We start from the raw sequence: 5,528 nt of genomic DNA, 5'->3' as shown, positions 1-5,528 counted from the left end.
GGAGGAACACGTCGAAGACAGGCAAGGACAGCTGGGAAGCAGGCTGTTGAAGAGTCCCCAGGAGCAGGGGGACAAGGCTGGGAGGAGCCTGTGGGCTACAGCTGCGGCTGGGGACCAGGAGAGATACCTAGGTCGGGTAGGGAACACACTGGAGGCTAGCCAAGGAGAGTGGCAGGCAGGTGTCAACAAGTGGGAACTGAACAACAAACAGCAGTTTTGTTTTAAGTATAAGAAGAGCCACAGGTAGCAGTAAAGATGGACTTTATTTTTGTTTGTTTATTTTTGTGTGGATTATTTTCTTTTCTTTAACACCCTGAAAGGAATATTGGGTCTCAGGTGGCGTGAGGCTGGGATGCAGGGGATGGTGGAGCCCCATATTTTTTCAGTCATTTTTGGAGTCGATAAATATCTTTTTCTGCCTTGTTTCATGGCGGGCATCTTCCTGTTAGGAAAAGTGTGTATCCCTGTAATAAATAAGAAAAACTATACTTAACATCAAAGTCATGGCAGGAAAGTTTTTTATCAACTGGGAGGGGTTAAGGGTGAGACAGCACCCATAACCCAGCATAGCAGAAGAGAAGATGTCATCCCAGAATGACCTACAGCACCTATAGCACCTACAGTCAACAGTGTGTTACAAGTATTTTATAAAATGCCAACCAGGAATACTCCTGCACCTATTGATTTCAAATCTAGCATTTTCCTACTATATGAGTCTTGTAACTGTACTCACTACCTTATGTATAGAAAGGGCCCCATGGGAAACGTATAATTATTTTCTTAACATGATGTTGTTTCTACATTTAACTTCTAGCCTGAAGGATCCTGGCTAGACATGCCTCTCTGTTCTCTGAATATGATTATTTCACTGCCTAAAGAAGAAGCCTGATTTATTTTATGGAATCAAAATGGGTTTTAAAAGCATACTATCCCCAGTTCCAGCATGACCTAGCTAGAAATGGTAAGGCAAATTTAAATGCTTCCAACTGTGCATGGAAAGGAGCTGGGGGCTGAGTTTTTACTTTATCTTGTTTTGTTTGTGGGTTTTAAAATGTTATTAAGTCACCTATTTAAAAGAAAAAAATACCCATTTTCCAATGCACATGTAACCTATGTAGATAATATATGTCACAATGTTAGTTGAACTCATGCCTGTTCCTCAGAAATCGGTCATTTAAAAAAAAATCAAGCCTATTTCTTATTACAGAGAAAAGAATAGGTGACCAGTTAACTAAGAAGTACCACTGCTAGATGGAGATTTATGACAAGGAGTACAGTTTGACAGTCTGATACTCAAATGAAAAGTATCACTCCCACTGAATTTCATAGCTCTTGGCTGAATTACATCAGCCAACTCTGACATAGTGAAACAGATGTTCTCCCATGCATTTTCACTGCGGGTATCTGGTGTATTGATTTTTGCCTTTGACACCAATTTCCAGCCTGTCACTTACATTTTCTCTTGATTCCACTTGCCCTCAATGAAACTGATTCCATGCTAGGCAATATACGGTAACCACTACATATTTCCCACACTGCACATTTACTAGTGACTTACAGGGTGCATCTACATGTGTGCTTTAATGCGCATTAGCTTATTCTAATGCGCATTACAGTGTCACAAAAAGTACACTTTCACTAATGTGCATTAAAATAGGGTAATGTGCCTTTTTCTAGTAGCTCACAACGGAGGTATGAAATGTATTGTGCATTAGCAAAAGCACGTTACTGAATGTTTAGATACACTCATGGTGACTTAGTAGGGAGTGGACTTAGGTCAACGCTGAGCAGAGGTGTAGCAAGCTCCAAGGTAGGTTGGGGAAAAGGATTATCCAGATCACAGAAGAATTGGGGGGCGGGGGTTAGGGTTAGTGGGGAGGGTACATTACCTGTCCTTACTGTCTGCTACTGCTGTGACTGCTGCTCTAGCAGCATGGGGTCAGGCTGTTGCCATTAGGAAATAGGCTTGTGGCACAGCTGCTGCAGCAGCCCCATGGTGCAGGCTCCCCAGGGGCTACCCCAGTGTCCTGTTCACTCCCATCCCTGCCGGATATGCTACTGGGTCCAGGGCCATGACTGTTGTGGTAAAGACATACCATTTTGCTCACCACCCCATACCACCAGATAGATACACTACTGGGCATGTATACTGGACTGGCTGCTATGGTCAAGCAGCACAGGGCTATTTCTTCCATGGCAGAGATTCCTTGGATGGGGGTGCATTTCTGGCACCCCCTCTAAGACAACACTCAGGGTTGGTGCCCCACCTGCCCACCTAGTTACACTACTGACATTGCAGAGGGAAGGGGTTGGCACACAAAAGCATGTAATCTGAAGGGACTAATATCTCAAGACATATAAAAAAATATTTTTAAATTAACAAAACATGGATTTGCAAAATCTAATGAAACCACATATCTAATGAAACCACGTATATTTATGAGTTGGTAAATTCTAAATGTCCTAAGCTATTTTTAATCATAACTTCCCAGTTAATGTTTTTGTCATTACCATTAGGGCTGAGTAGGAATAGCCATAACTAAACTTTAGACCAAACCTTACTCCCTGTATATACTCTGGCTCAGGATCCAAAAATATATTTGCAAACAGTTTTTAAAAATTGTACTGAAATTGCATACTCAAGAAACCCGGTATCAGGATAACCTGTTCTCTCTTATCTGCAATATCAGCCCTGCATATATCCCATATAACCATAATATATTTAATGTTTAAAATGCTAATAATAGCATTTTAAGAATTTTTTTTGTGTTCAAGGGACTGTACAAACATTAATTTGTTCTATTTATTTAATCGATTGACATGGGATTGACATGGGATTTACTGCGAGAGGTGACTCTGAAAATGACATCATACAACGGGACATTTGTGTTTACATTTCCTATCAAATGTTGTTATTTCACTGTTAACACTATAATTAATCTCTTCTATCTGCCAGCTCTACAAACTCACATGAGGTCTGAAAGTCAAGCTGTGTTTTTTTTCTGGCTTGTGTACCATCAGTAACAGAGATTCCAAGTGTTGACTTCTACTGGCTTTCTACCAACTCCGTCATCTTCAACAAACACGTTTCCATCAGAGCTAAGACTTAGACTTGACACAGGTATAAATGACAGCATGATTCACAGCCAGTGGGGTTTTACAATAAAAGAGAGCTTAAATTAACTATCCTGTTGGTTGTTACTTTCTACTGCTGTAGTTAGGTCTCTGTATACTACTTTAGCAGTGAGAAGGGCTGATATTAAAATAATTCATTTCACACTTCTAAATCTGTGCTGCTTCTGCATACCTGAGAGTAGTAACATATTTTCACAAACAAGCAACTATTGCTTGTGTGACACAGAAGATGTCAATCTGCTGAATAAGAAGGTTGCAGTGTCACTTTTGGAGTAAAATTACACTTTAATGAACAGTACACTAGTAGAATACTAGGCAAGAACAACCATGGTTTTGAGAGGCTCTGGTCAAACAATATTTAGCTCAGTGGCATAAATCAAGGATTGGGGAAGTTTCAGCTAAGCACAGTCAAAAAGCCTGAGGCTGAATCAGAAACAGAGAAAATTAGGGTTGGAAGGGACCTCAGGATGTTATCTAGTCCAATCCCCTTCTCCAAGCTGAACCATCCCCAACTAGATCATCCCAACTAATGCTTTGTCTAGCCAGGTCTTAAAAACTTTGAAGGATGGAGACTCCACCACCTCTCTGGGTAACCTGTTCCAGTGTTTTACTACCCTCTTAGTGAGAAAATTCTTCCCAATATCTAACCTAAATTTCCCTGGCTGCAACTTGAGGCCATCGCTCCTTGTTCATCATCCGCCACCACTGAGAACAGTCTAGCTCCATCCTCTTTGGAACCATCCTTCAGGTAGTTGAAGGCTGCTCTTAAATTTCCCCTCAGTCTTCTATTCTCTAGACTAAATAAGCCCAGTTCCCTCAGCCTGTCCTCATAAGTCATGTGCCTCAGCCCCCAAAACCATTTTCATTGCCCTTTGCTGGTCTCTTTCTAATTTGTCCACGTCCTTTCTGTAGTGGGGGGCCCCAAACTAAACAGAGTACTGCAGATCTGGCCTCACCAGTGCTGAATAGAGGGGAATAATCACTTCCCTTGATCTGCTGACAACACTCAAACCAATGCAGCCCAGTATGCCGTTAGCCTTCTTGGCAACAAGGGCACACTGTTGGCTCATATTCAGCTTATTGCCCAGGTCCTTTTCTGAAGATCTGCTGCCTAGCCAGACAGTCCCTGGCCTGTACTGGTGCATGGGATTGTTTTGTCCTAAGTACAGGACTTTGCACTTGTCCTTATTGAACATCATGGCTAGATCCAGATGTGCAAACCTCTTTGCAGCACCACAAACCGCAGTGTGTGGTGCTGCTAAATTTTCAGTGCTGGGGAAAAATATGCTACTGGGAAGTACAAAGTTTTCATGCCTAGGGCTGGCTGCTCCCCTGTCTCCATGTGCCACAGCACAGAGGCTCCACTGTGGAGCCTCCATGTTGAGGCATGCAGAGATAGGGGAGCAGCCAGCCCAAGGCTGCCTGCTCCCCAGCCTTGAGGCACCCTACACCCCAGCCAGCTACTCTGGACTCTTCTTCTCCTCAGACTGGCTTCCCAGGGGATCCTGCCCATGAGTTCCCCAAGTGAATCAAAGTCTGGCTTTCTGAAGTCCAGGGTCCTTGCTCTGTTGCTGTCCTTTCTTCCTTCCTTTCCTCAGGATCCTGAACTCAATCATCTCACGGTTGCCATCTACTACTACATTCCCCATCAGTTCTTCCATTTGTGAGCAGCAGTTCAAAAGGAAATTGCCCTTAGTTGCCTGCTCCATCACCTGTACCAGGAAATTGTTCCCACCACTCTCCAAAAATGCCCTGGATTGCCTTCACACTGGTGTATTGTCCTCCCAGCAGATATCAGAGTTTTAGAAGTCCCCCATGAGAACTAGGGCCTGGTTCAATTCAGTCTTTTCAGGTTAATCTAAGCTGCATGGATTGAACTGACAAGCAAGTGAACAGACATTCACTTTGATTCCAGAAATGTAGCCACATGCCTGCAGTGGCCCAGGCCAGAAGCTTGAGGATACTAGCCAACTTGGGCCAAGGCTAGGCTAGCTACCCTGTAAGGGGGTGGGGTTTGAGGGGGAAATGCAAAGCATCCTGGGATGCTAGGGATCTGTGAGTTAACTTGAATCTGGAGGGGTTCTGGGACAGAATTTCAATAAACTGATTTAACCTAAATCAATTAAATCTGATACTACATCCATGCAGGTTTATCTTAAACTGGTTTTGACTATTTTGAAAGTGGTTTATATGCACTGAAGTTCTGTTGTGTGACAGATTTGAACTGGTTTCCATTCACTTATACTGGTTTATGCATAATTTCTGTCCCTAGCCTTCCTGTACCATGTCACTGCTAGGTCATGAAGAAAAGTGTTGGCAGCTACCCGTCCTCCTAGGACCGGAGTTAGGCCATTCCTGCCTGCCACTGAAAAATGTTGCTGACCGCTTCCCTA

At 43.2% G+C, this 5,528-nt stretch overlaps 1 long non-coding RNA gene across 1 annotated transcript in view; it reads right to left on the bottom strand.

The window, feature by feature from the left end:
- Nucleotides 1–244: 244 nt before the first annotated feature.
- LOC112550150 overlaps nucleotides 245–5,528 on the bottom strand; it is a 52,323-nt gene continuing 47,039 nt past the window's right edge. Inside the window, exon 2 of the long non-coding RNA XR_003093810.1 lies at nucleotides 245–464. This is a non-coding gene — a long non-coding RNA (uncharacterized LOC112550150). The remainder of the gene's footprint in view (nucleotides 465–5,528) is intronic.

This window comes from Alligator sinensis, unplaced genomic scaffold (assembly GCF_000455745.1).
Source record: "Alligator sinensis unplaced genomic scaffold, ASM45574v1 scaffold308_1, whole genome shotgun sequence".
Taxonomy (NCBI): Eukaryota; Metazoa; Chordata; order Crocodylia; family Alligatoridae; genus Alligator; species Alligator sinensis.
Note: the sequence above shows the minus strand (reverse complement) of the source record. Positions and strands in the feature narration are given on the sequence as shown.